At 42.6% G+C, this 13997-nt stretch overlaps 1 long non-coding RNA gene across 1 annotated transcript in view; it reads left to right on the forward strand.

Annotated features, from left to right (window-relative positions):
* Positions 1-13997, forward strand: part of LOC128327888 (uncharacterized) — a 62094-nt gene that overhangs the window by 43799 nt on the left and 4298 nt on the right. Inside the window, exon 2 of the long non-coding RNA XR_008308857.1 lies at positions 11943-12010. This is a non-coding gene — a long non-coding RNA (uncharacterized LOC128327888). The remainder of the gene's footprint in view (positions 1-11942; positions 12011-13997) is intronic.

Consider the following 13997-nt stretch of genomic DNA (forward strand, 5'->3'; position numbering starts at 1 on the left):
CACTGATTACTCAGCTGTCCCCCTCGTACCTTCAAACAACACTTACCTGGACAAGAAGCAGCAGCACTCCAGATATGGGGTGGGGGGGACTCCAAGCTTATAGCATGTCAGGACAGCAGGCCTTTGTGGCCCTTGGAATCAGAGGTTCACCTAGTTAATTTTGGAGCCTAGACCTAAAGGCTTTTTGGGGACCACCCCTGCCATTGCCAGATAACCTACAATGCACTATTTTTTACACCAGTACATGCTCAGGGAAAGCTGGAACTTTTTTGTTGTTGTTGTATGTTTAGAACAAATTAGTTTGCCTATCCTTGGTCCGGTAGTGCATTTGTTGCACTTGCAAGTCTCCTCATGGGAAATGGGCAGAAAGGCAAGATAAGCACAGCAAGTGTTACAAACCAGGCCTGATCTATAAACTAAATATGCTCATTAGCTGGTATATAAAACAGGTCTGGACCAAATTCTTTTATATTAGTGACCACGTATGATCTGGATGCAAGGAAGAAAAGGAGCTCAAACCACTCAAAAGGATTCAATGGGCTTTATTGAGTATAAAGACTAACAACATAATCTAGCAAAGCAGAAAGCAGAACCCTCTATCCATATTAGCAACAGTATTTAAACAGAGCATCCTAACCAGTACCAATATTCACCCGTGTGCCTAACTAACATATGTGTGTGCATTAAATCTTCCTAGATTCTAATACATTTCAGATACAGGCAGAAAAGACGGCGGGGGGAGGAAGGCTGAGGGCTGGCATGGTTTGGGGTGATTAGTGAAGGAAAAAGGGGGGGAAGGAGAAGGGAGCAGTGAAAGGGGAAGGGATGAGGGAATTCCAGGCAGCATATTTACCCCGGAACAGAGGCTTGAAAGCGGAGGATCACTTCAGTTGAAGGAGTGAGGCGCTTGGCTGAGACAGGAGTTGTTGCAGTGCTCAGATCAGGCAGCTTGGGCAGCAAAACTCAGGCATTGCTGTAGTTTCTGTTCATGAACAGAGTTCCTGCTTTGCCCCGCGGCTTAGCAGCAAACCCTGGGATCCTGTGAGCAGCTTTTTGCTGTAGGCAAAAGATTGCTGAACTCTCTGTCTAAAAGCCTCATTCTTATAGTGTATTTTCTCTTTGATCCTTGAATAGAATCTATTCAAAATCTCCTCTTTTCCTGGGTGTCCAAAAAGGTGACAACTTGCTGCTACCTTCTTAATTATTCAGGATATCGGCCAGTCCAGAGAGATCTCTGAATCTCATCTTCTGTAAACTGCGCGCTCAGGAAGGGAGGGGTGGGGAGCATTGCCCAAGGCAAATCTGCACTTGAGAGCCACAATGGCATCTCCCCAAAAGGTGTTAAAATTCAGAGTTAGTAAGAGAATTGATCCTATTTGGTGTGAGACAGCCATTCTTATTTCTTGTGTACCTCTTATCTAGTGTGTAATTATATTTAAAGTAACATATATGTGCGTGAGACATTCAATACATTTGTAGCATCAGTGAAGTGAGATTAAAATCTACAGATGGATCTCTGTATGCATTTGGTTATGTTGAACTTCCATGGAGAACAATACAGTTAATCACTGACAAGCATTTAACACTGACTTCTTGTAACAGGAAAAGTAGGGGAGGGAATCAGCCTCTGGCAGACTCTTCCATAGACATAGTGAGTCAGATGCATTTTAGCATATGAGTAGCCCAGGCCAAAGCCTTTGTGTTCACCCATTTTACAAAACAATGCTGGATTCCTCCTGCTCCAGAGAGCAGTTTGACCTGGGTGCCAGTTCACCTCGAGTTCAGGTATCATTTCTTAATAAACTGAAATCAGACACAGGCCTATATTTCACCATACTTCTGAGTTGGTATCTCTGGTTCTGATAAGTTATGACTGTTCATAACACAAGGAGCACAGGACTACAACTTGCTGGTATGAGAGTCTATAGGATAGCAATCCAAACTGATTCCAAAACCATGTGCTTTGGCTAGAGTTACTTAGACCTTGAGATGTGCCCTGAAACAGTTTCCAAGCCATGTCACACACCCTGAAGGTGGCAGATTCCATGAAAGACACAGGAGTGTATTGCTGCTTGAGTGTAATCTGGTTGAGTGGGTCTTGCCCAAAAATGGCAATGGGAAGTTATGTAAATATGATGGTCATGTGTGAATAAAGAGTTGCTGGGCTGACCATCGAAAGATCAAGATTTCAGGTGGATAGATGAGAAACTTCCAAAGTTGATGTGCACATCTAGCCAGCTAAATTGCTTATTCAAAGACAGGTTTAGGAAATGCACTGCTTATCTGTGTGACTCCCAATGATGGGCTGTTATCTTCCTGTGAGAGGGAGGATTCCTTCCTTGATTACTTTGCATTTTGAATTAAGGTCTGCTCGGTGGCTCAATGCCTTCTCTGTTGAAAGAGAGGGGTTGGGTCATTTCATCAATTCCTTGCTATTATGACCTTGGAGGTACGTTGCTGCACTCTTTGCTCATGCTGAGCGACCAGCTGGGAGTCTTGTCAAATATAGGCAGGTGAAAGGTTCATGGTCCCATGAACTGAAGCATCCAAAATGGAAACTGATCCCACAGTCCCATGCCCTTAGAAGGGTGGTTTTCTGCACTACCCTGAAACACAGCTTGAGCAGTGGGTTTTAGCAGCCTCTCCCCCGCACCTGCCCCACACACGATGTGTGAATGGGCCCACTCTCTCTGTCTTCACACTACACACTTCAGGTACAAACAACACATTCATGAGTCCTGGGTTTATAACAGGTTCCTTTCAAAACTCAGTAACTGTTCCCCTTTAAACATATTTTACTCAGAACTGTTACTAGCAAAGTATTTCTGTTGGCTCCTTGTTTGTGTTTGAGTCTCCATGCTTGGAGATCTCACTCTGTATATGCTCAGGAACCTCACAGCATTGTGAGCTCTCCGTTTATAGCATATGGGGACAGGTCACTTAGTGACAGGGGCCAGTCACCCCTAGATTTGGCTCCTAACAAGCAAATTGGAAAAGGAAGCAGATGCACACCCTCCCTAATGCTGGGATATACTAAGTAGACCCCAGAAGTTAACTACAATCAGGTTAACTCTCTATTTCTCTCCTTTTGCAAAAAGGAGAGCAGACAGCTAATGTGCCAATTAGCTCAGCAGGAAAGAACACAGATAAGGCTTGCAGAGGTAAATCTTCCCCCTCACAAAAGGAGTTGAGTCAGTGCTACAAACCTAGAGATGCACCCATTAAACATACTGATTGGATTACTGGACGTTCCCGTCTATGCAGATATCCATTCTCTGCTGTAAATCTGTTGGCACGGCTTTATGATCCCTTCAGCTCTATTTGTGTGAGTCAAAATAAAGTTCTGTAGCTAAGAGAAGCAGCTTAGCTGCACGAATGAAAGCGAAGAATGACTCTCAAGATAAAGTAGTGTAAACAAAAGTAAGTCCCTTGAAACTAAACTAGGTACCCCTCACTACAATAACTGAGTAATAAGTGAAATAATGGAGTAAGGAAGAACAGAACAAGGACAGGCTGAAACAGGGAAGATTGAGAAAGTACAAATACGAGGATGCTGTCTGCGAAAAAAGGCAAAGTTGCTGACAGTGCTGACTTAGAAAGGCTTGATATAGGGCTCGAGATAACCGGCAGCCAATCAGGCTTTCCTGACTCAGCATTTCTATTGCCTCTCCTGTGAGATCTTGAGCCTGCGTGTCTCCCACTGAGCCTTTCTCTTGAGACGTCTTCTTAACACTGGTGAAATTCCAGTTTCCTCCTGATCAGACTCCTCAGCCCTCATCTATGTCAGCTGTCCAGATTCCCCTGTCTGTTGCCAACCCTGCTCAGCTTCAGCATTTTTTCTCACAGCCAAATCCTCCTGCTGTGCTTCTGAGCCTGTTCTCCCAAGCAAGTCCTCCCGTTCCTCCTCTGACACTTCTGACTCAGTGGTCTGAGCATGACATTCTCATGTCTATGCACTCTGTTTTCATGACAAAAGTCTTGGCATACCTCGGCAATTCCCACATTGTTACACTCAGGAAGAAAGATCAGCAACAATGGGCTCCTTGCCAGTCCCATCCAACAAAACTGTCCAACAAAAAAGGCAACTTGGAATGTGCCCTGTAAAGTGAAGGCCCTGCTAACTGAGCAAAGAAGCACCTTTTAAAAGTGGTTCCCTTCACCCCCCCTGCCAGCCTCCCTTATTGATTGGCTGCTCTTTGGCCTTTCCCCTTCAGCACGGCAGCCATTTTGGAGGCCACCACGCCTGCAACCATTTTGGAAGCCACAGGTTTCTGCGGAACCTGCAGAACCAGCCAGTTCCATGAAAACCCCTATTACCAGATTGTCTGATAAACACTTTCACTCTGTGAATTTTCAGCTCCAACTGACATTCTGTAACTGAATTCCAACTGTTCTAATTGCTCACCCCACTACAGGGTTTCCCAGATACAGCTGCAGGGCTGGTCTCTGTCAACTACACTTAGTATGAGACTTTACCCCTTAATATACAGATATCTCTAACCAGTTTATACTTATCCTCCATTTCATCACATTACCTAACACTGGACCTTTAGTATGGAATGCATTGTTTGTACCCTGCATTTGAGTGGACCTGCATCCAGGTTTAATTTTCAAGCAAATGCATGTACAGTAATTCACCAAAATACTGCTACACATATGAATATGAATACATATGTGCAACATAATGTTTGAATAGGCCAAAGGAGAAGAACTAGGCTGCTGTCAGATGGCAGCATGGCCCAAACTTTCCAAACAGCAGCTTCCCATAGCTGTCCTTTTCCTTCCTTTAATCTAGATAACAAAATTGATACTATGACACATAGTATCAATCACACTTTATTTTGATCAAAGATCAAATACATAAGTTAAGATCAATAACAAAATAAAAATGTTAACTGGATCGTGACTGTAAATAATTCATGGTGGTAGCTTTCAAAAATAGCAGGAATGGGGGAGGGGATGCTTAAACATCTTAAAATGTTTAGTTGGATGGTTTTCAGGTACAAATTCATGGGGTTTTTTCCTCTTTCATAACAGTCAATGAATGTGAACCATGTCATCACAAATACACACACTTGACAAGCCATAACAATAATTCTTGTCCTAAATCAACACACCACCTGTTTGGACTACCATAGTGTGTGTGTCAATAGCCAAGCTAATTATTGGGGATGACAGGAAAGCAGATTAACATGTAACAAATCTTACCCCTGAAAAAGAAACTGGAGAATTAATACTTTCCTTGATGCCCCCTCACTTTAATATGTCACTCATGGACTTGGACAGTATCCGATTTCTTTATATTGCCATCAGCAGCTTTTGAGTCCATTGACAACAGAGGCTTTGTTGGCTTGTGTACAGTACAGGCCCTGACAGGGTGTGGACTGGAATGCTTGAGAAGTGTCACTTTTACCTCAGAACAATCTCAGCAGGTGGCATTTCACAATTCTGCTGGTGTAGGGTTCTAGAAAGCTGACCTCCACAATGCTTCAAAGTGTAGGTGAGCCAAGTAACTGATCTCAATGTGGTTTGAAAATAGTGCATATTCAATCAACAGTGGACACAATCCTTTATTAATATATGCACTGATTGCTTACTAACTGCATTCCTATACTGCCTTTTTACCAAGAGACTCAAAGTGGTTTACAGTTTAAACTAATGGCTTACAATCCAAGACAGGGGCTCCCAACCTCTGGTACTCCAGATGTTGCTGAACTACAACTCCCATCATAACAAGCCATAATAAATTGTAGCCGGGGATGTTGGAAGTTGTAGTTCAACAACATCACAAGCGGTGAGAAAAGGCAAGAGGGTTAGTGAGGAGGAAGCCTTAAAAAGCTTACCTCCCCACAGATGATCAGGGCTGCCTCTTCAGAGGGCAGAGTGCCCACTCAGACAATTACCAGCTGCTACCAGTAGCTTGGGGGGCCAGGATGCCGGGATGTGTCACCCTGCCCTTAGAACACCCATAAGGCACCATGTGAGTGTGCAGTGTATTATGGGGACCCTCCTCCCTTCCCCAGAGTTGGCTGGGATCCCAGATGAAGTTACAGGATGACCAGGTGGAATGGTCACTGATGGTTATGAGGGGGAGGAGCCAAATAGTCATTGGTCCCAGCCAAGCCAAAAGAGATGGCCTCACCTTTCACCTAGCAGGCATTCAGGAGAAATGGCTACTGACAGAAGCAGTTGTTTAGTTTGTTATTAATTACCATCATTCTTCCAAGGCATTCCAAGTAACATACATAGTTCTCTCCACACCTTTGTATGCACACAACAGCCTGTAAGGTAAGCTGGACTAACAGACAGTGATTGGCCCAAGAGTACTCACTGAGCTTCATGGTTGGGAAGAGAATTAAACCCAGTCCTTCCCAACCTAGTCCATCACTCTAGCCGCAATGCCTGTTGGTGTACTTGATGTTCAAGGGAGGTGAGGTGGGCCACACACAATTCAAAATGTGGGTATGGACTATGATCATCAGGTTTAGTGTGTGTGCGTGCCCCCTGGAGAGTTAACCATCACTTAACTCTCTCCTTATTCTCTTTCTCCTATTCTGTGGTAGACAAAGTCTAAATTTAATAAATTATCATCATCATCATCATCATCATCAATAAACTGTTAGTTGCTCTATAACAAATTGTTCTCTAACATATATGACTTGCAGTACAATCATATGCACATTTACTGACTAGGCTCAATTATTTATTTATTTATTTAATGTATACTGCCTGACTCCAAAGGCTCTAGGACTCTCTATTAAGTGTGTTTAGGACTGCAACCTTGGTCCCCACCCATATATTACAAATAGGGATGTGCACAAAACCGGCTTGGCCTGATTGGTTCAAATCAAACCAGCTTTGAACCAGGGTGGGCAGGTACAGTTTTGGTTTTGCTCAACCACCACCCCCCTCCCCGGGTTCAGTTCAAATTCAAACCCAGTTTGAACCAGTTCTAAAAGGTTCTACATAGGGTATAATGGGGACTCAAACTGGCTGATTACTCCTATGTAGAGCACCTAGGGGAACAAAACTGGGGTGGGTTATAGGGACCCAGGATGACAACCACCCACCGAACCCCAAAGCAATCCAACACTCCTACGATATTTAATGATTTTTTTTGAATATTTTTCCCATTTTTGCATTTCTCCCATAGGGAATAATGGGGATTTGAGGTATCCCCATTCCCCCCTTTTGTGGGGTGCCAGGGAACCCCAAAGTGGATCTGGTATAGATATACTTGTTTATTTGGGTCTGGGGACACGGTGGGTTGTACCACAACTCCCCCCAGGCAGCCCCAAGCTGGTGGGGTTCATGGTTCCCCCCCCCCGGAATTGTTTCAGTGACTGTCCTTCTAACAAGTCTATCTCTAGCAGAGTAGCTTCTCTGGTTTGTGTATATATATGTGTGTGTATGGGAGATCTCCATAGGGATTCATTGAGATAACTCATACACAGCAAGTCCAATCACAAATTGGATTCTTAAATAAATAAATTCTCCAATGATACCTTTGTTTTCAAACATGTTTGTTACATTCATACCTTAGACTTTGTTCAAGTCTATATGTTAAAACAAGCTTTGGTGTACTGTACACCTAAAAAAAGGGGGGGGGCAGAATTAAGGGCAAGTTAATCATGACTAAGTTCCATTGAAGTGAAATGGGACAAGTCATGGCTAACATGTCTCATTCATTTCAGTGGTGCTTAGTCATGATTAACTAGTCTGGATCTTGCCACAAACATGCAGAAATCTACATACAAGCAAATTATAGCGCGCGCACACCCTATAGGCTTTATAGTACAGAGAATAGTTCTTTTTCTGAACCTCTTTTCTTGCAACAGTGGGGGAAAGTAAAGTCCCCATTTCATATAGCTTGTAGGAAAATTCCTTTCCAACCCCAGTTATGCCAAGAAGAAAGCCATTTTTTGAATCTTCTGAAAGGAATCTTGAGGACATCTTCTGATCCCATTCATCACAGGAACATCATGTGGGCTTTGCTTTGTTTTGGTTTGATTTTGACTGCTTGGTGAGAAGCACTATATGTATGAACTGTTGATACTTTGGGGTGATAAACACATGTCCGAATGTGCCTTTCTCCAGTTGCGTTAATTGCTAGAATTATTCTTTCAGATTTCTTACATGTCAGAGTTGAGACTGAAACTCAATACAATTCATTTCAAAGTGGTACCCCTAGAGTAGCTTTTAAAATGAGCACCAGGGAGTCTTCTGCAGAATAATCTTGATCCTTGGCTGAATTATGGAACTGAAATTGAGTAGAATAATTAGACCACTACTGAGCTGTGTAGAAAGAAAGAAAGAAAGAAAGAAAGAAAGAAAGATTTTGACTGAAGCCAGTTTCTTTATTGGTAAATCTCTCTTAAAGAGTTACTGAGACATGTCTGTAAGCAAAACTAAACTAAAAGCACCCTTTGAAAATTAGCAGTAATAAAATGTCTCACAAACTGTATGTGCCCTTTAGTTACAGTTGTTTTCTTTAAGTACTCCCAGCTAAGAGTTGCATGGCTTTCTGAGAAATGTATGGTATCATATCACCTGCCTATTTAGATTTCTATTGTGTTATCTGCTAAATTTGTATCTGTGTACCAATGGATATTTAGGCTTCATTGACTCTATCTCTGCTTCATTGGTGCTATTTTTATTATGTTTACTGATTGATTAATATTTCACTTCTAAGCAGGAATAAAGGGTAAACATGGAACCTTTTTTAAAAAATACAGTAAAACCATAGATGTTGGACTGATGCCAGAGGATTATATAAATACATAGCGGGTGGCTGGGTCTGCTGACATGAGCTTCAGTGCAACCCTTTATTATGCAGCTGAGCTGCTGACAAAATGGAAACTGGAGAAGCAGGAATTGGCTGGGTTTTTTTTTTTTTTTAAAAGGAAAGTGGTCTTATTTCAACCCCCAACTGAACTTCTACAAAACATTGAAACTATGATTTAGTGCTGAGTTGGGCAAACTTGGTCCTCCACATGTTTTTGGACTACAACCCCCAGCATCCCCAGATGTGTACTTGGTGAGGCTGAGGAGGCTCAACCTTCACACCCTGCAATTATAGTGGCAGCCTATTCCCAGTAGCACACTGAGCTGGCCACAAGGTACCTCTGCACTGGAGATTTTGCACGGGTAGCTAGAAATAAACCTACAGCAAAGCACATGGCAATCTGCACAAATGTGACATTGGTAGACAATGGGACAGCTGGGTTGACAAAGGTTCTTCTTCTAGCCTCTTAAGGGACTCGTTTGTATACGCAATTTTATTTTCTTGTTTTAAATAAATGAGCAAACTCATGGACAACAACTAAGAACATTACTGACTTTTTCTACTGTGAGCCCTTTTGGTAGGGGTGTGCACGGAACCAGTTGGGCCAGTTCAATTCAAATTCAAATCCACCTGGCCCGACTCAGTTCCATGCCTACCCCAAACAGGTCCAATTCAACCATTAAACTGGGCTGAAACAGTTTTGGGGATATACTTCAGAAGGGGAATATGGTGTGGGTTCCCCTTCACAAGTAAAGGGGCTCAGTTTTTAAGCTTGGGGGTGGTGAGAGGGAGGGCAACTAGAGGGGGAAATTGATACAGAGGCCATTTGTGTCACCATGCAAATCACATGGTGAGGCAAATGGCCTCTTTGGTCACAAATGGTCACAAAAATGGCCTCCATACATGTACGGCAGCCAGAACCAAGCCACAGTGAGCTGGGCAGATCAGTAAAGCGGGGGGGGGGAGCACACCAGGAGGCCTCCATGCATCTGCAGAGAAAACTGAGCCACAGCCAAGGGTAAACAGTTTCCCCCTCTTGCCGCCTCCTCTGTTTGTCCCAAACTAGTTTGCCTGAACTGGGCTGGTCGGTTCAATCATGGACCAAATTGTCCCCAGTTTTGGTCCGTGACTGAACCTCCAAACAGGCCCCAGTTTGAGGTGAACCAGTTTAGGATGAACTGTTTGTGCACACTCCTGGTGGACAGAATCACCTTCTTCATTCATTCATATTTTTCTGTGTAAACTGTTTTGAGAACTTTTGCTGAAAAGCAGCATACAAATATTTGTCATAGTAAAAGTAGTACCAACAGAAGGAATCTGTGACAAAAACATATAACTTATCCCTGCAATCAGGCTCTGTACCAGAGGACTGGAAAGTAGCCAATATAACACTGATTTTCAAAAAGGGATCCAGGGGTGATCCAGAAAATTACAGGCTGGTTCGCTTAATGTATGTTCCAGCAATTTCAAGGACCAAATTGTTAAACACAGAGAAGAAATGGCCCTGCTGAGAGAGAACCAGCATGGCTTCTGCAAAGGTAAATCTTGCTTCACCAACCTTTTGGAGTTCTTTGAGAGTGTTAATAGACGTGTGGATAAAGTGATTCAGTTGGCATAGTATACTTGTACAAACAGCTTTTGACAGAGTTCCTCATTGTAAAATGTAGCAGCCATGGGATAAAGTGGCAAGTTCATGTGTGGATTGGTAACTGGTTGAAGGACAGGAAACAGAGTATAGGAATAAATGGACAGTTCTTTAAATGGAGGGGAGTAAGAAGTGGGGTCCCCCAGGGATCTGTACTGGGACCAGTGCTTTAAAATTTATTCATAAATTATCTAAAAGTTGATGTAAGCAGCAAGGATGACAAATTTGGAGATGACACCAAACTACTTAGGGTAATGAAACCCAAAACAGATTGTGAGTAGCTCCTAAAGGATCTCTCCAAACTGGGGGAGTAGGCATGGCAACAAGATGGCAAATGAGGTTCAGTGTTAGCAAGTGTAAAGTAACAGACCTATTTTCCCAGGCTTTTAACTGAAATCTATTTTTTAAAAAATTTAAAGTGTTTTTATCTATTGTGATTTATATCTGTTTTATGAATTTTAAATGTTTTATATTTTGTATTTATATCTGTACACCACCTAGTGATTTCTGTATTAGGCAGTACAGAAATTTAATCAATAAGTAAGTCAGTAAATAAAGTGATGCATATTGGGGCAAAAAAAAAAAAATGAAGCCCAACTTCACATATATGCTGATGGGATCTGAGCTGTCAGTGACTTACCAGGAGAGAGATCTTGGGGTCATGGCAGACACAGCTTGTTGAAAATGTCAACTCAATGCGCAACAGCTGTGAAAAAGGCCAATTCCATGCTAGGGATCACTAGGAAAGGGACTGACAATAAAACTGCCAATATTATAATGCCCTTAAACAAAACTATGGTGTGGCCATATTTGGAGTACTGTGTTCAGTTCTGGTCACCATACTTTAAGAAGGACATTCCTTATGGAGTAAAGCTACAACACCTGGGGCTTTTTAGTTTAGAAAAAAGATGAGTGGAGACACGATGGAGGTCTGTAAAATCATGCCTGGTGTGGATAAAGTTGATAGAGAGAATTTTTTCTCTTTCTTGCATAACGCTAGAGCCAGTGGTCATCCCATGAAACTAATTGCCAAGAAATTTGAGACTGACAAAATGAAGTACTTTTTCTACACATAATTAACCTATGGAATTCTCTGACACAACATGGATGGCTTTAAGAGGGGCTTAGATAAATTCATGGAGGATAGGTCTATCAATGGCTACTAGTCTGAGGGCTATAGGTTACCTCCAGCCTCAGATGCAGGATGCCTCTGAATACCAGTTGCAGGGAAGTAACAGCAGGAGAGAGGGCATGCCCTCATCTCTTGCCTGTGGGCTTCTCAGAGGCATCTGATGGGCCACTGAATGCTGGACTAGAAGGTCCTTGGGCCTGATCCAGCAGGGCTGTTCTTTTGTACTGATCGGAGAGTTTTTCTGACTGGATGTGAAGCACAAGAATATTGAACAGCATATATACTGAGATATGGAAAAATGTTGTTTTTACTTCAACATGTTTTTTTTTTTACTTCAACATGTATGAATTGCACCCTCAAACTATAATCTCATGCTAAAGAGGCTTTCCTGAATTCCATATCCGCTAACACATCACCCATGAATTTGGCCTACGGAGTCTAATTTCAGGTAAATTATAGGACAAGAGATTTAGAAAAATGGTCTAAATTGCACTTGTTTGATCTCTTTTAGAGGATGCAGCATGCAAACAACAAGATGGTATAGTGTAAGTGGTTATTCAAGGAAAGAGCATATCTACAATTGAAAGAAGTCTGTTTCATCGTCTTCCTCAATCATGTTAGGAATATAGAAAATCATGTTAGGGGAAAAAGAAAAAACACACACTTCACTTATAAGCTCCATGAGCTACTCTCATTAAAAACCAATTCAGAAATTCAGAATCAGTGAAGTATTTACAATCTAGCTTGGCTACTTGTAGGAACTGTGCTATGTACAAAATGGTGGTACTTGTTGAAACAGGAGTGATGTTATTCCCAAATCCAAGCAATAAAGCCTAACCCACAGTTCTGTTTCATCGTTAAAGTCTTCTGAAGTCCTAGAGACAGGGAGAGCAGATAGAAAGCTCCAGGAAATGCTCAGGTTCTAGAGATGGGAACTTGGGAACTACAGGTAGAAGGCCTAGTACAGGTAGAAGGGTCTATATAGCAGAGGGCGAAGTTTCCATATTCCAGAAGCCCAAATCTGGGTAGCTATGAGCTGATCCAGTTCTTTAACCAAACTGGTCAAAAGTTTACAGTGAATATGCCCAGAATCAACAAGAAAAGCTAACATTTTCCATTCTCCAGTACGCCCTAACCAAAAAAGATCAATAACTTTAAGGTTTGCACTGGATACATTACACCAAGTTACCATATCTGTAGAGAATTTCTACTCATCTGCTAGATGTCTGTCACCTGTCTCTGTCAGACAAGACCAGAAGCTACACTCCTTCAGTCATCTTCTACTTGAAATGGCACACAAGCACACAGAAGATATTAAGTTCTGGGAGGACAATATGCAGCTGTCTGCAGAAAGACAGCAGATCAACAAGCTGTGGAGAAAGCGAGTTGAGCTAACATTTGGTTCTGTGGTAGTGATGAATATCAGGTCCTGTGATCTGGAGAGAGTGAGGACACACTTCACTGAAGGTCTGAGGTATGGTTTCAACAGGTCATATAGGCTCACAGCCCCTGGATATTCCTGTTCCAGCACATACCAGGAAGTTACATTTGGAGGCTAGGAATGTTTTTCCATCTACTTAGAAGGCTGTAACTTTTAGAGATGTGCATGAATTGATTTTTGCGATGCGATTCGACCTCACATCTACTGCTGCTGAATCAAGGCAGATTTGTTTCAAATTCGATTTGGTTCCAAATTGATTTGAATCAATTTTGGAAGAGCTAGAGGGACCCAAAGTGGCTTGGTCAGCAGGGCACCATGGGTGCTACCTACCACATAAACTGCAAAGCAATCCATCAAACTGTGTTATTTTTAAAGGATTTTATTAGGTTTTCCTGGTGTTTGTTTTTTCTGCCATAGGGAATAATAAGGATTCAAGGTGGCCCTATGGGTGGTGCCTTGGTGCCCCGATCAGCTTGGGGGTAGGGCACCGTGGGAGCCAAGCTGCCAGCCAACCCGCTAGGCAAAGGGGCACTCTGGTGTTTTTTTGGGGGGGGGTGAGTTATTTATTGTGGATTCTTTGGTGTGTTATAACTTTTTCACATGATGAATCCCTATGAAGAACGTATGCAACATCAAAGAATTTAAACACTATGTTTAGATTCTTTGATGGGAAAAAGTTATAACAGACCAAATACACCACCAATCAAAACCTTCCTGCCTACTCCACAACACAGCCTCAGATGGGTGGGTGCTGCTGGGCCATGGCACCAGTCCATCCACTATCATCATTGGCCTAACAGTGCAATCCAAAACCTTCTGCATGTGTTCGTGTGTCAGCAGCACTTACCGGTAGACTGTGACACATGTTCACCAGGATGAGCTGCCAGTGGCATGGGAGGTGGTTCATAGGGGGTTGACCATGTGTCACTCACCTTCCATGGCCAGCTCAGGGTAGCTGAGAAGCAGGATGCTGGTATTCAGGAAGAGCAACTGC

This window comes from Hemicordylus capensis, chromosome 5 (genome assembly GCF_027244095.1).
Source record: "Hemicordylus capensis ecotype Gifberg chromosome 5, rHemCap1.1.pri, whole genome shotgun sequence".
Classification (NCBI taxonomy): Eukaryota; Metazoa; Chordata; class Lepidosauria; order Squamata; family Cordylidae; genus Hemicordylus; species Hemicordylus capensis.